This window comes from Protopterus annectens, chromosome 9.part0 (genome assembly GCF_019279795.1).
Source record: "Protopterus annectens isolate FY-2018-M chromosome 9.part0, PAN1.0, whole genome shotgun sequence".
Taxonomy (NCBI): domain Eukaryota; kingdom Metazoa; phylum Chordata; order Ceratodontiformes; family Protopteridae; genus Protopterus; species Protopterus annectens.
The window spans coordinates 1391138945-1391156139 of record NC_056743.1 but is presented as its reverse complement, the minus strand read 5'-3'; positions in this window follow the sequence as shown (position 1 = coordinate 1391156139).

Sequence of the window (17195 nt, the reverse complement as noted above, 5' to 3'; positions counted from 1 at the left end):
ATACAGCCGATACATGGGGAGGTAAAGGTTGTGAGAGTTTCCTGGCATCAATGTTATTATATGTATGTGCACAGGAGGAAGGTTTTAGACCCATAGGTGGTGAAAAAGTCTGCTATGCATGGTCTCTTAGTCAATGGGAGGGCATATCAAGCATGCCTACCTCTGCTTACACCCACAGCAGCTGCTTTTTCTCCTTCTGACTACTCACCTGCATGTGGCTATGGTGACCCTAACATTGATGGTGGAATATGTGCCCTTTAACTGTGTTAATCCTGCTGAAGCTGTTTTGTCAGGATGATGTGTAACATGGTACAAACTGTGAATATTTCAGTACATGTCTGTGGATTGTACTGGAGGGCTCTCCCAGATGTATCTAGGCACAGAACCGTGACTTCAGCAGCCCAAACATATACTCTATGATATTTCTGGTTTGAGCATGTGCCTCGTTATGGTATTCTTCAGCAGGTGTGTGTATGTGCATTTCTGATGGGTGTCATCAGCCAGGGTTCCAGTGCATAACCTGCATCCCCAAGTAAATGACCCTGTGGGATATCACCCCTACAGAACATCTGATACACTTAGGAACTATGCCAGATATGTGAGTCATGGTAACTACCTGGGTTGCCAGCACACACATTCAAGATGATTCCCTTGGCATTACAGATGATTTGGCATTTAATAAAGTGGAAGCCTTTTCTAATAATGTATATCCTTCCCTGTTCCCTGGATTGTACCTTAATTTTTACATGTGTACAATTTATGGTACCCAGTACTTCACAGTAGTGTGCTTCAGGGTAGAACTCCTGCATATTTTTTAACTTATCCTGAAGAGTACAGGGAAAATATATTTTGTCACTGGCATGTTGGAGCATATCATTCAAGAATTGATGAAGGATCCTGGATTCTGATTCCTGTGACACCCTCAGCATGACCCCTGTTGGTCTCTGAAAGGTTACTGTAGCTAAAATTCTAATACACATGCCATTGCCTCCACTGGTATTGGTTCCCCTCAGTTTGCTCTGGCTCTGATTTGAGGTTGACAGAGGCTGCAGAATTCCTGTAGTGTGTCTCTATTTGGATTCACTTTATAACCTCGAAATGCTGAAATATCGAATTTCAGTATCTCGAGACTATAAAACCGAATCCACAAAACACCGACAAACAAAAACCGCGCAACCACATAACCAAAAACACTGCACACACTACACTAAACATACAACACAACACCCACATCACAACATAAACAAAAAAAAAACACACATACACAACTCACACCCCCCTACTTATATATACTAACTCCGAGATCGCACAAACACAACACAAAAGCTCACTCACACACGCACATTCTCCAATCCCTCACACACACTCTAACTCCCACTCAAAACCCTTACAAAACACTCACTTACCTGACATAACACCTACATCCACACACGGCACCGCCCACAACCAAAACACAAACCCGGACATTACGTAGCGCAACTTCATAACCGCGAATTTGACATATATTCGACATATGTGAAATTCGCGATTATGAACGTTCGCTGTTTCAAACATTCGACTTTATAGCTTTGAGATACTGAAATTCAACATTTCAGTATTTCAGTGTTATAAAGTGAACCCCTCTATTCACCCTGTACTGCGTTCCTATAGAGTGTGTTTATGCACCCTGTAGTGCTCTACAATTTCCACATAATTTAGATTGCGATAAGTTACTCAAGGTCTGAAATCTCTTCTCCTTCTTGGCCATGGTCTATTAGCAGCAGCAGCAGCAGCATGGACTTCAGCCTGTTAAACGTACACATGACTTAAAGCAACAGCAGCCCCTAACATTCTTCCTGTGTTGACTCCTTTCCATGGCAATATTCCAATAGGTTTTGGATTTCACAGGGAAAATAAGCATAGGTTCATAGGTTCATAGGTTCATACTAGGCTATCTGCCCTAGGGCATTTATAAGCCTAGCCAGAATGTGTTTGGCTTTCGCCACCCATTTTAAATTTATTTTGCTATGCCCTTTTTCGAGGTTAGTATACTGTGCCTCTATCTAACAGTGACACAGAAGTGATACCCAGGGTAAACCTATGATCTCCCATCCACTCATCAAGATTCCTCTTGAAGAGAGTCAATGAGGGACTCTGCCTAACCTGGACTGGGATTTTATTCCAGAGTGAAGGGAGCCTCTGGGTTATGAATCTGTCCCTCCAGCATGTCCTATTTATTTCAGTGCTGAGGTTCAAGTCTCTCGAGCACGTAGCTCAATGGGATTTGGATTTTCTGAGGTGCAGCATGTCCATTAATTCCGGGTTGGACATGGCTTTATACGTCAGGCACAGATCGCCTCTGAACAGGCGGTATGCCACTGAGTAGAGCTTTAGTTTCTTTAACCGGGCAGCATATGGCATCTGTTTGAGCCCTTTGATCCTCTTGGTGAGGTACTTTTGGGGTCTTTCCAGTTGCTGCAGGTGTCTGGTAAGGTACATCCCAAAAGGGGCATTGTACTCAATTATGGGCCTGATGAGGGATGAGTAAAGAGGCACGATGACCTCCCATGATCTAGATGTGAATCCCTTCATGATTAGGTGGGCTATATAAAATGTTTTTCTAACCACTTTGGCCACGTGGTTGTCAAATGAGAGATTGCTATCAACTTGGGTCCCCAGGTCCCTAATTACTTCTTCTGTACTTAATGGATTTCCACCTATGTGGTAATTTGTGGGCACATTGTTATTGCCAAAGGGGATGACTATACACTTTGTGGCCATTAGCTTGAGGCCATGGCACTGGCACCAGTTGTCTGTTTCTATGAGGCCCTTTTGGAGGATGCTTGTGTCGGCTGGAGAGTCGATTATGGCACCCAGTTTGCAGTCATCTGCGAACTTGGTCAGCCACAGTCCTTCCGTGTTGGCCTGTACCTCCGAGAAATATATACCGAACAAGAGAGGTCCCAGGACTGAGCCTTGTGGGACACCACTTGTAACTGGTTTGGAGTCTGACATGGCTCCACCAATTCTAACCATGTGGGTTCTGTCCTTGAGCCAGTTTGCAATCCATCTAGTGACATAGGGGTTTATATTTAAGCTGGTGAGCTTATCTATAATGCCCGAGTGGGGTATTGTATCGAAGGCTTTTGCGAGGTCCAGGTAGGCTGTGTGGACCACCTTCCCCTCGTCAATGGCCTTGGTGACTGTTTCAGAGAAATCAACCAGGTTTAAGAGGCAGAATCTGCCCTTAACAAAGCCGAACTGGGTAGGATCCAGTGTTTGTAGGTCCCCAATATCTTTATTTATGAGGTCCATGATGATCCTTTCCATAGCTTTGCAGACCAAGCTAGTCAGGCTTATGCGGCGATAGTTTCCAGGATCCGTTGAGGCACCACCTTTATGGAGAGGGACCACTGTTGCTGTACGCCACTCTTTGGGCACATATCCTGTAGTAAGGCTGAGATTGAACAGTAGTTTTATGTTTGGGTGTAGCTCTTCTTTGAGTTCATGAACGGCGCAGCGCGGGGCACCATCTGGTCCCATTGATGCTGTGTTTTTGCTTTGGAGAGGCGGCTCTTACCTGAGCATCTGAGATGTCAGGGGCAGCACTCTGCTGGGATAGATATTTGCCCTTTTGGTGGGGAGGGAGCAGTTTGCGCTGAACCTGTCAGCTAGGATGTTGGCAATGTCTGTGGGTTCGTGTATTTTTGTCATTTTGGACTAATTCTGAGCATATCTGGGAATTACCACCCAGGTTCCTAACATAACTAAAGAAAGCCTTGTGGTTATCCTTAGTGTCCTGTGCAATTTTTCTCTCGAAGCTGGCCTTAGACAATTTTATGTGTGCCCGTAGTTTTTTGCTAATACTGATCAGTGATGCCTTCCCTTTTGGGATTTTGCTTTATCATTTAGTAGCTTCCTCCTTCTATTGTATAGTTTGTTTATGGCTGGGGTCCACCAGACAGGACGTCTGCCTTTGGAGGATTGGGTCTTGGTTTTATTTGGGATCGCATGATCCATGCATTCCTGAAGGTGTTCATAGAATGCGTTTATAAAGGATTCTGCGGTCTGGGCTGTATTTTCCACAGGCCCGGGGCTTTGAAGGATCCCACCTCAGTTTTGAGGAGTGTAAAATTTGCTTTAGAGAAGTTTTTCACTGTGGTTTTCAGGGCAGGGGGTGGGGTCGGGATGTGAATATCCAGTGAGATTAGTTTATGGTCTGATCTTACCAGTGAGGGATACACTTCTGGTCTGGAGCATAGAGTCCCCATGTTGGTGATGATCAGGTCCAGTATGTTTTCCCCTCTTGTGGGAGTGGTAACAAGTTGTTCCATAGCATTTGAGTTTATAAATTCTAGGAACCTTTGGGCTAGGGTGTTGGAGCTAGAGTAATGCTCCCAGTCTATGTTTGGGTAGTTGAAGTCGCCCAATATAATGGTGTTTGGAGAGACCTTCATATTTTCCAGTGTTCTCAGGAAGGCCGAGTGGGGTTCCTGGGTTTGGGAGGGTGGTCTGTAGCAGGCTATAAACTGGAAGGCAGTTTTACCCACTGTTAGTTGCACATGGATAGTCTCTGATGCTTCGTGCTTTGCCACCAACCTGGAGGTGTGGGTATCTTTGATGAATATCGATACTCCCCTCCTTTTGTGGTTCGGTCCAAGGTTTGGGGTCCAGAAGCATGGTATAAGCTATAACCTGGTAGTGCTGGGGTGCTCTCGGGAGCCCTGAACCAGGTTTCTGTTACTGCACAGATATCGATGTTCTCCATGCTAAGGAGAGTTTCGAGTGTGTGCATCTTGAGGTTTAGACTTCTGGCGTTGAGTAGCATTACTCTTAGTTTCTTATCCCTTGTGATACCTATGGAGGTGGGTTTGTCTTTTGAGCCTTGCCTAAAAAGGCACTATGGGGGTAGCAAGAGCCTTTGCCAATATCCGAAAGCCCAGGGGTGACAGGTGCAAGCCATCCCTAGCGAAGCATCGTGGCTTGTCGAGCATATCATCCCAAGCTAACAGGCATTGGATCCCCTTTGATTGACACCAGTACTTAAGCCAATTGTTGAAATTGATCATCTTGTCTTCATATTGTGGCATCATTCTTGGTGAAGGTAAGATGCTACTTAAGGTCAGGGTCATACCGGCCTGGGCTACATGCTCAGAGAGCTCCTTTATGTCTCTTTTCATGTAGTCCAGGGAGGTACGTCTCAGGTCATTCACACCAGCATGGACAATGACTGAGTCATATTTGTACTTGCCTTGGAGTGACCTGAGTGCTTGTGTTATGTGGCGGATCCTAGCACCCGACAGGCTGCTCACCGTGACCCTCTCCTTGTTCAGCCTGGTGAGCAGGACGTCAGTGTGCCTGACGATAGAGTCACCTATTACAAGTGTATCAGGTGTGTTGTTTAGTCTTAAGGGCTGTGACTGTTGGGCACACTGGCTTTGTGAGCTATGTGTTGCACGTGTTTTGTTTTGGGGTAGCGGTTGCTTGGGTGTCTGCTTTGGAGGTCTCTGCTGCTTAGGCAGATTTTTATTTAGAGCCTCCGAGTATGTTTTGTGTGTTTATGTGTTTGGTTTGCTGTCATGGTAGGTCTATGTGAGACTGGAATAGTAGTGAGTGTGGTTTCCTTCTCCTCCTGACTGGTTATGCCAGTACTGAGTTGAGAGAGCTTAGCCTCCAGTTTGGCTATATGGTTGCATCTCTCACATGTGTTGGAATTTGTTGGGAGGAGGAGAGGGTTGTCTGTGTACATGAGGCAGTTGTAACATTGCCTCAAGATTCCCAGATTTACCAGCTGGACCGGAGAGGAGATTGACAACTGACCTTTGGACATGCTAGAATAATATTGGGAATTCCTTAATAATTGAAAACCAGGGCCAGTGGGGAGTGAGGGTGTAGTGCTTTTAATTTTTAGTGCTGACTTATATAATTGCTTTAGTGAGCAAGTGCCAGGTAACTTAAGTGCAATGTGTTACAGGTAACTTAAATGCAAAAACGACAAACAGTAACTTTTTTCAAGTGAAACAAGGAAATAAGTACAGTAAGCAATGCAGATATCACTAGTGAGCCACAGAAGCGCTGAGAAGCCGCGTATTAGGTGGAATTAGCGTTCCAGGAAATAACAAGCAAACAAACAACAAGCATATAAACAAAGCTATATTCAGCAGGCCTGGATCTAGTCTATGCTACAGCAAACAAGGTGTACCAATTTCAGTAAGATACAGTTCAAATATTCAGGCACTATAAACCTTTAACCAGAAATTCCCAGCTCAGAAGGGCAGAGTCCAGCCTCTTCTCCCACAAGAGTGCAGACCACAAACCTTCTTAATGTAAAATAACTGGCCTGAAGCCCAAGTGCCTAAACCAGAACTAATACACTTTAAGAATAACAGACACTGGGCTCTCAATCAGCAGTTCCCAACTTAGAAGGATGAAAGCTACCTGTCCTGCCACCACAGTGCATGCCACAAACCTTCCTAATGTAAAACAACTGGTCTGAAGCCCAAGTGCTTAATCCAAAAGACTTAGAATGACAGCTAAACTTTAATCAAGTTACTACCAAGCAGTAATAAATACAATTGAATACTTTAGAGAATGCCTGGATTAGTGCTCAAGTTACACAAACAAAGCTAGATCCAGCAGGCCCGAATCCAGTCTATGCTACAGCAAACAAGGTGCACCAACTTCAGTAAGAAGCAGTTCAGATATGCATGCACTATAAGCCTTCAATCAGAAATTCCCAGCTCAGAAGGGCAGAGTCCAGCCTCTCCTCCCACAAGAGTGCAGACCACGAACCCTCTTAATGTAAAATAACTGTCCTGAAAGCCTAAGTGCTTAAACCAGAATTAATACACTTTTAGAATAACAGACACTGAGCCCTCAATCAGCAGTTCCCAACCTAGAAGGATGTAAGCTACCTGTTCTGCCACTACAGTGCAAACCACAAACCCTCTCAGTGCAAAACAACTGGTCCGAAGCCCAAGTGTTTAAACCAGAAGGCTTAGAATGAGTTACACCAAGCAGTAATAAATACAATTGAGTACTTTTAAGATGATGCAAAAGTAAAAAAGTAGGTAGAAACACAAGTACAGTAAAAGCAGATTAAATTTTTTTTTTTTTTTTTTTCTGAACAAGTGCTGAGATCAAAGAAACAGATTTGAGTGCTGAAACTAGAAAACTGGCTAGTTATAGGGAAAAAAAACTAAGCTAGAAGGCTTCCCTCCAACACAGAAGGGCTTGGGGGCTCAAAAGCCTACAAATAGTCTATACCACTTAACAGGAAAGGCAGGAAACAAGCTTAAATTTTTTTTTTTCTGTTTCCCAGATGCTCTCTTTGTACACAGTAGGAGTGCCTGAAATCAGAATATGATCTCACTGCACTCAGTTGAGTGAGCAAATGAGATGGGCCCAGAAGGAGTATCCAAACACAAATTTACAAGAGGGCGGGCAGCTGCAAGGCCACTAAGATTAACACCAAAACAAAAACAGGGAGGGTGCGTGGGACAAACTGAAGAGCAGAGTGAAAACTTCCAGTTCAGCTAAATATTCCTTCCACACAGTTAAAATCAATTTAAATACTGTATTTTTTGAAAAAAAAAAAGCAGATAAAGGTATTTAAATTCTCTTATACGTCCAGTTGAATATAGCAAGTTGTTAGCCGGCCAAAGCTGAGGTTTTTAAGCAGAAAATATTTCACACTGTACCACTTAAATAGGCAAGGACAGGAAATCAAAGAATGTGACTACCCTCACACCTGTAATTACTAGCAAATAACAAAATTCAGCAAACACTGACTAACTACCAGTTCAGCTAATATTTCTTCCACACTGAAGAGCAGAGTGAAAACTTCCAGTTCAGCTAAATATTCCTTCATGGAGCATGGAGTCTACATGGTTGCTTTATAGCCCGTTGAATTGCTTCACCATCTTGGATAAGTTGATTAGCATACAATTCAGCTGCTTATGCTATAATTTGCATTGCACTGTGTTTATCTTGTTTTTAAGGTGCTACACACAGTGTAGCACTGCTTACTGAAACCAAAGCAGTGCACAACCATGTGCAAGTCACACTGCAATGCAAACATGGTAGAAATGAACCATATAGGCTTTATTGAATCTGGTTGTTGGTCTTTCACAAAGATAAGGTTTATCTATGGACCAATCCTAACTTTCTTCTCAAAGTTGCTTCTGACTCGGCTTTGAATCAGGTAATTAATTTACCAATTTTCTTTTCCAGTTTCTCAAGCAAGGTTGAATATCTTTTCCATTTACTGGATGTTCAACATCAGTTTCACTTATATTTGCATCAAACCAAGGACCTCAGATAATCTAACCAACTTGTTCTCTCTTTCTCTATAGCTAAATTGGGAAATACTGTTTCCAAGGGCACATTATCTATGTGGTTTTCTGATTGTGTTATACTTCTGTAGAGCCAAAGCACTGTCTTTTCCTAACATACCTAAATCTCACTCTACTAGGATTGTTGCAGCTTCCACAGCCTTCATCCCTAGAGCTTCTAATGATGATATATTTACTACAACTTCCTGGTCTATGGTGCACACATTTATTTTAAACTGCAACCTGGGTCTGCAGTCTAGGTCTCAAGCTTTGTTTGGCTCCACCATCCTTTGGAAAATCCTTCCATGAGTACTTCCAGGGTTTGTAGTAGCCGGGGACTGTTTCCCAACAGCTGAGATGAATGGAAAGAGCAACATCAGTTACAAAAGCTATGTACTTACCATAACTCTAGATCCATGTTGTCTTCTTTCATCCGTCTCAACTACCTCCACTCCATCCCTCTGCCAAACTGTCATTATCTCAGGCTCTTGATTGATTGATTGTTCTGGACTGGTCTGGAGCCTTGTCTTACTTACAGTCTTGGATTGTTTTGTTGTCATTTTAGGCCTCAATCCTGCTTGTGTCTCATAGCAGGAGTTATCTAAATAGGCAGGCAAACACAATCTAAGGAATTATCAGGACAGAGAGGGATTATGGGTAGAGAAACAGCATGAGCCTTGGATCCAAATGTCTGAATGTTGCCAACTTTGGATCTGATTGGATCCAGTATAGCCAAAAGTTGAGACAGACAGAAGAAGACAACATGGGTCTAGTGTTATGGAAAATGCATAACTTACATTTTATAGATACCAAAACAACATAATCTGTTAAAGTGAAAGAGATGAAAAGGAATATCAGGAAACGGGCATGAATGATTGTGTCAGAACTTTGTCTCGCACATTAACTTCACTGTATTCATGACTAAACAAAAATATAACCTTTCAAGGGGAAATCCTGTTTGACATCCCTCCCACTCCTGACTTCACCTGAAATTTAACCATTGACCACCAAATGAACCCACAAGAAAACATAGTAATGATTAGAACAATTACAAATAAAATGGCATCAAACCCATAAATACACAAAATGTCCTACTATGTGAATAAAGCAAAGTGTTAAAAGCTTTATGTGTATCACAGGGTACCAATTTAACTTTGCCATGCCTCTGATTAATGCTATCAACATCCTTTTTTCTGAGAAGTAAAGTTACCAAAATTTGTCATTAAGAAAGACTATAGACCCCACTGTTTATTAACACAGGGAGACAAACACATAATCACAAACGCAAAATCTTAGCAATGATTTTATAGTTAGAAACACACAGTGTAATAAAATGCTTATTCTGAATACCAATATTCTCACCCTCCTTAAAAACACATTTTATAATATTCTACCTCCCTTTCATCCCCAGTACCAGCCTCAAGACTTTTGTTTATGAGATAAAAAATAACTGCTTTAGTTCAAGACCCATATCTACATAAAAGGCATATCCTAGATCAGCTACACCTGGAGCATGATTCACAGTCATTATGCTTAATACCCTAACCAATATGGCTACATTAATGGCCCATTACAAATCCTGACACTGCTCAGCAACAGTAAGAGCTTTGAAAAAAGGTGTAACTGGAACTTACTTCTGGTCTATACACATGGGACATGTAAGTCAACACATTTTAAGTGCATCTATTAATCCCTATATCATCTCGTAAAGATTCCATCATGTTCTCAGTTCTTTTAAGTATGTTCCTAAGCTAAAGAGTAACTTCTTTGATACTCAGCAAGAATTAACTTTGCTTGTGGAATTTATCTTGCATATTCAGGTGGCTGTGGTGATGCAGCGGTTAGTGTCATTGCCTCACAGCAAGAGGTTCTCTGGTTTGATTCTTGGCTGGGGTGCCTTCCGTGTGGAGTCTACATGTTCTCCCTGTGGTCACGTTTTTTTTTTTTTCGGGTGCTCAGGTTCCTCCCACTGCAGTAGGTGGATTGGGCACTCTAACTTGGCCATAGTTCAGTGTGTGTGTGTGTGTGTGTGTGTGTGTGTGTGTGTGTGTGTGTGTGTGTGTGTGTGTGTGTGTGTGTGTGTGTGTGTGTGCGTGCGTGCGTGCGTGCGTGTGTGTGTGTGTGTGTGTGTGTATGTGTGAGTGAGTAGTGCGATTGAACTACCGAGGCAGGGCTAGCCACCTGGTGGTATAAACCTTGACCCCAACCCCATATGCAAAAGGGTTGGGGATGGATGGATGTCTCCCATTCTGTTCATACATAGCTCACACCACCCAGTGACAAAAGATGTCTTTAGTTTCTACTGAATCTCCATATTCTGTGAGGAGAAATTAATAATTCTGATATTCTAAACATCTTTGTCTACTGCATTCCTTAAATAATCTTGCCAACATTTACATGAAGATGATCAACCAAGTAGTCCACTTGCTGCAATAACTTCTCACAGAACAGTGCTCTGACAACAGAATCTTCACTTCTTTCCATCAAACAGCTTCTCAAGCTCAGTGTGCCATCAGGTATAGAATGCCCTTCTCTACCAAAATACAGTAGAATGACCCAGAAAAATACCCTGACTAGCATAAAAATCAGTAAAACCCAAAACATAATGCCCACTATCACATTCTATCACAGTCAGAATACAAAAAAGTTAGTTTCAAGTGTCCCTTGATATATGTATATGCTCTGTTGTGTCCTATACTTAAAGCACTCAAATGCCTTAGTCTCCGCATAACTTAACATCTTTTAACATTTTCCATCCTGATCATCAAAAGCCACAATTAAAGTCAACAAGGATAATGTTTATGTTCAACAAAAAGGGCTGTAAAATTTCAAAAAAAGGTAACATACTGGGAATAACATACCCTGACATAGGAATAAAGTCCATTTCAAATTATGTAGAAATCTAAGCATTTGAAGAAATTAAACCAAGGAATAATCTGGTGAGGTGTTCAAGATATTAAGATAAACAAAGTAGTGTCAATGGCACAACAGATAGTAACTCAACTTTTAGTGCATAAAGCTGAGGGTTCTATTCTCCCACCAGGTATATTTACTGATGACACTGCAGTACAGCATAGGGAGTCAAGATGCTGTACTACATAATATGTCATATTTCAGATGAGCTGTTAAGCCAGGACCCATCTGTTTAAGTTGGTAGTAGCTTAGGTAGCTGTGAAAGATCCAATGACACCTATCAAAAATAATAGGAGTTTTATTTTATATACACATTCTTATAACTGCTTACAAATATTCACCATAAAAACAAGACATTCAATATTTACATTTCAGAAAAGGTGTTTTCATCTTATCCACCTCACCCTTTTTCCCACATCCATTTTTTTATTTTTCTCTCAACATTGCAACCATCCCATGTTTGGTCATGCAGCAATTCTTTACATTTGACATTCCAAGTGATCTAAATTATATTAATTATTATTTTATCCTTTATCTCTTCTGTACTTTTCTCATCCCTTTATAATATCCATATACAATTTCTTCCATGTTTATATTTTACATGCATTCCCATTTAAGTCATTTTTATATACATTACATACTTTTTTGTCCTACAACAATATTTTAAAACTGTTCCATTGTCTCTTCAATATTACATGTATTATGTAATCCATCTTTCAATTGCTTATACTTCATCTTTGTTTTCAATGGAAGTTTTTCTGTCATTGATCTCCATAAAAAATCTTTGATTTCCAGAACATTTTTATATCTTTCTAACTTTGCTTTTATACAGTTTTACCTTCTTCTCTTTTATTTTGCCAAGGTCTCATGTAATAACACCTTTCCATTATATGTTCATACCAATCTTTTCTATTTTTAATATTTTCTTTCCACTTTCGATAACATGTATTAATCACATCATAATATCCAGTTTTAAAAATCATTTCTTTTTCTTTTCACATTCCCATATTTCATATATTTATTACGTAACAATTTTGCAACAATATCTTGTTTTTCACTTTTTATCTTACAAAAAATCCAGTATATATATATATATATATATATATATATATATATATATATATATACATAATGATGCCAAAAATACAGTAGGATTTTTATAGGTTCATAGCTTCATAGGTTGGTATTAGGCTATTGGCCCTAGGGCCTGTACAATCCTAGCCATAACAATACCCTGGCTATTTCTTCCCACAGTATTTACTTCCATGGACCCCTGTCTAGCAGGGTGACTGATGTGATCCCTGGGGTGAATTTCCTATCTCCCATCCAATCATCAAGGTTCCTTTTGAAGAGGGCCAAAGAGGAGCTCTGCTTGACATGTATGGGTTCTTTGACCTTTCACAATATAGCTCCCTCCATATGTTTATACAAGATTTTAACATGCATCTCTATTTTCTTCATTATAGCCGTTATAGTTTGATAAAATTCTTTCTTGTGATTCTTAATATAAGTTATTCTTCCTCGTTCAAATTTAACCTTTTTTCCCAAACTTCTCCTGTTTAATGAATATGTTTGTTTAAATGCCATCAGTGTTATATTTTTATATTCTGATTATTTATCTCCTTTTCTTTTTTATTCTTTTGTCTTCCCTTCCACTTTCCCCATATCCATTTACCAGTTTATTATATTTCTGTTTTTATACCAAATACATTTTATAACCTTGTATGCTCCTTTATATAATTTTATTTATAATCTACCCCCATTTATCTAAATACTCATAAAAGTATAACATAGTTGAATTATCTTCTCAGAATTTGTCCATTTATTTTTTAAACCAGTCTTCTATTACAGCTTCCCATATAATTTTTGTTTCATCTCTATTCTTTTTACTCTCTGCCAGCTATGCTTGATTTTATAGCACAATGATCTGAAAAATTAACTTTTACAACTTGAGCAAAAGTCTCCTGCAATTCTTATAATAGAGTGATATAAGCTATCTCAGTCCTAATATTTTCTAAGCACCCCATCCTTAATATTTCTACAATGTATAACATCTTTATTAATTTGCCTTACAATCTTTCTCAAATTATAGTTGAAATTCCCCAACCATAATTATACTCATAGCTGCATGTTTTCTTAATTCCAAAAACAAACATTAACTCTTTTAAATCTGTATTCAAGCACACAAACTCATAATTCTCCAATATCATTCCCCTTCCTTACATCACAAATCGCACATCCCCAAGGTTTTATAATAATAATAATCCAGTGTTTTAATTCATGGTTTCCTTATCATAACCACAATTCCAGGACACACATCCTCATTAAAATTCCACTACATTCTCCCCTCATTATGAACAGTAGTTGTACTTTTGTTCTCTGTTTAATAATCTAATATCTACAGACAAATTATGTCACATTTTTACTTCTTATATCAGTCTTCGAACCATAATCTTCTCTTTTCATTAATTATACTGTTAACTTATAATACATTTAGTTTTAACTCATTTCCTTTTTGAAGTTTGTTTTTTTAATTTGTTTATTTTATCTCTTCTTAGCTATTTTTCCTATTGTACATTTATCTACCACTTCTTCTTACTCAGCATCTACATCTTATTGATGTAAACTCTCAAATTAGTAGTTTAACCATCACTCTCCATTTTTCTGTCATCACACCTTTATCATTTAACTCTACTCCATTTCTTTCTTTTTTTACTTAAAAAATACTTATATCACAATCCAACTGAAAATACCCTCTCTCATTACATTTTTGACATTTTATGAAATATTTTTTCCCATGCCTCAACTGCCCAAATTGAAAGCATCTTCATTTAGGAGTTTCACAAATTAAATGTTCCCCAGAACTATAGTGCAAACATGTTTTTAGTTGTCAATTTCTCAACACCTAATTTTTTCCAGTAATTATTACACTTGGTAAATGCACAATAATATCATCCTTAACATCCCAACCCGCATTCCATAATCTCCTATCATTACATTTCTGGATTCCATAATCAGTTTTACATTGATGTTCAAAAAAGTTCTTATTTAAATTTTATCCACATCTGCTGTTCAAAATTGTAATCATATTTTTTGCTTAAAGATTCTTTCATTTCCCCAACCAAATATTCATTCCATGCAAAATGAAAATATTTTTGTTTCAAATGTAGTTGCAGATTTTTCTGCTATATCAAATATTTTAAAAGATACTTCACAAAATGATTCAGTCCCAATATAAATACATGCCCTGACTTCTTCAGGTTTAATGTGCTGTTATTGCAGCATAAGCCATATCACACCTCTAAAACTCTATGTTATTGTACCTTTTCAAGCATCCACAAGCTTTTCTCACCAAAAATTGCAAGTGATCTATCTGGATTTATGTCATCCAGCAGTTCAACTTCCTCATTTAGAATCTCTGGTGCCATGTCCAACCAGCATGCAGAAAATTAATTTGATGGTTTTGGCTCATCATACATTTTAATTAAAGTAGCATCCTTCAAATTACCATTTTGTACCTCTGTGATTTTTATGTACAGTAATCCACTGCCCACACAACTTAAATCTAAAACATTATGCTGAATAGAATCACACCCCTCCATCTCCTCTATCATGCTCTCTTCAATTATGACCCTTCGGGAGGTTGACATAGAAAAGAGTAGGGTTTCTTTATTTATTTACATCTTTTTCATTATATACATTATATACATAGCATTATATATATATATATATATATATATATATATATATATATATATATATATGTGTGTGTGTGTGTGTGTGTGTACACACACACACACACACACACACACACACACACACACACACACACACACACACACACACACAGATATATATATTCATCTATCTACATATCTATATGTACATCTATCTTTTTCTCTATATAGATATGTGTGTATATGTTTCCACTTCATATCGTCGAAATATCATTTCATCGAAATTTTAATTATCGAGACCAAATCGTCAAATACTCAAATCGTCGAAAACTCATAACATTGAATCTGAAATCATTGAAAACTATAAAGCAACTAGAAATAACATCCCATGCACTGTTTACTACATTTATGCAGGGGGGCTGTCATACTGAAAGAGTTGTTTATTGTGCAGTGTGTAACTCATGTGAATGTTTCTATATCAGAAAGACTGAGAGGAAATTTAAAAACAGAATTTATGAGCATTTAAGGGATATCAGACTTGGGAAATCCAAAAATGCCTTGAGTAAACACTGCACAGAAAAACCAGACCACTCTTTCAAATTTTTCATTGTAGACACTGTTGACTTGGATAAAAGAGGTGGCCCATGGGGGCTGCTTTTGGAAAAGAAAGAAATAATTTGGCAGGTCTGCCTAAATGAGGAAATGGCTAGGATTAAATGATTTGCTCTCCATTGCTTGCCTGTTAAAACTAAAAGCAATGGAAAGGTAAAATATATAAAAAATATAAAAAATATTTATATACTTTTTTATATATACTTTCATTTTTATATAAACACCATTTTATAGATTGTATACATTATGTGTGTATTTGTATTTATATTTATTTTCAGCATCTTTGCACTTGTTAATGTCATTTAAATGCTGATTTTAAAGAGTGTCTTTTTAAGAATATTTTTATGATTGCATTTCATGAATATTTATGAGTTCAGGGAGGTCCATTTTAGTCAGTGTGATGGGATTGGTTTATTACTTAATTAATGCTCTTGCAGGATGTACTTAAGAGTGTTTCCTGGATTTGCTCTTATCTGATGAAGTTGAGAAGGTTCTTGATGAAAGCAGTTATCTATTTGTTATTTTGGTTTAATAAAAAGTGTTTTTACTGCTCCGAAAGTGTTTTGCGGCCATTTACTAGAAAGATTTACTTGAGTTGCTGAAGTTTGTGGTTCCAGGAGTGCTGACTTTGTTTTTCTACAGTTTGTGGACTTTTGTACTTTAGATATTGTAACTGATAATTATCTGTATGAAGGATGAGATGGCATTATTGTGTCAGATTGACCTTTCAATTGCAATTATTGCATTCCTCACTGCTTGGCACTGCTGTTTTCCACTTACCATCATGCAAACGGTCAGGTATGCACACTCCAGTAAGCGTGATAACTGGAATTGGCGGGAAAGCATCAGTCTCCATTGCTCTAGGTTGACTGGTAGAAATGATTGGCATTAGTGGAGAAGGTGCCAGATTTTGGGCACAGAAGTGGAGTGTCCTGGAGTTCAGGATATTTATTTGACTTCAAGCACCAAAGCCACAGGATTTTGCAGCAGGACTATTCTGGCTACCAGTAAAAGTCTTAGGCTGAGAATAGTTTAGCCCAGGCTGCATCCAGTTCCACTGCTCTCCAGTGCACTGGAGAGCAATGTAGGCATCATTTCAACCTACAGTGGAGGAAGAGGGATACACTCAACTGTCACCTGGAGGAATTTAGGACTGTGGACATTCCATACCTGTGTAAATATTAAATAAAGAAAGTAATTATAAGACGTAGAAAGCTGAATATAGGCACAATGGGAAGGCATAATGGTCTTCTGCTCTGTTTTGTTTTGTTCACAGCTGCCAGAGATTGGGAGTTCAATGTCCAGGCCCACAGGGAGATATTGGAGATAGTGACAGAAGCAAATGGTTGCATGTAGCAGAAGAGAAGTGTTATTGTAACATTAAAAGTTAATGATAGCTTTTTGGTATTTTCTACAGTTGTATCAAACTGAGCATGCATATCCCAACTGTAAAAGCAAGCATGCATGCATTAGTTATTACAACACAATTGTAAGAGTCCAATATTAGCCTGTAGTTAGTAGTTGTGGGTTTAACTGCCACAATATACAACTATGCCATCTTGTTATTTCTTCAATAATACTTGCATTAAATTAAAACCTCTATGAGAGTGTTACAAATGCCCTGCGGTAACCTGTGATCTGCAGAACTGGAACACACATATGTGCAAAATATGCACTTTTC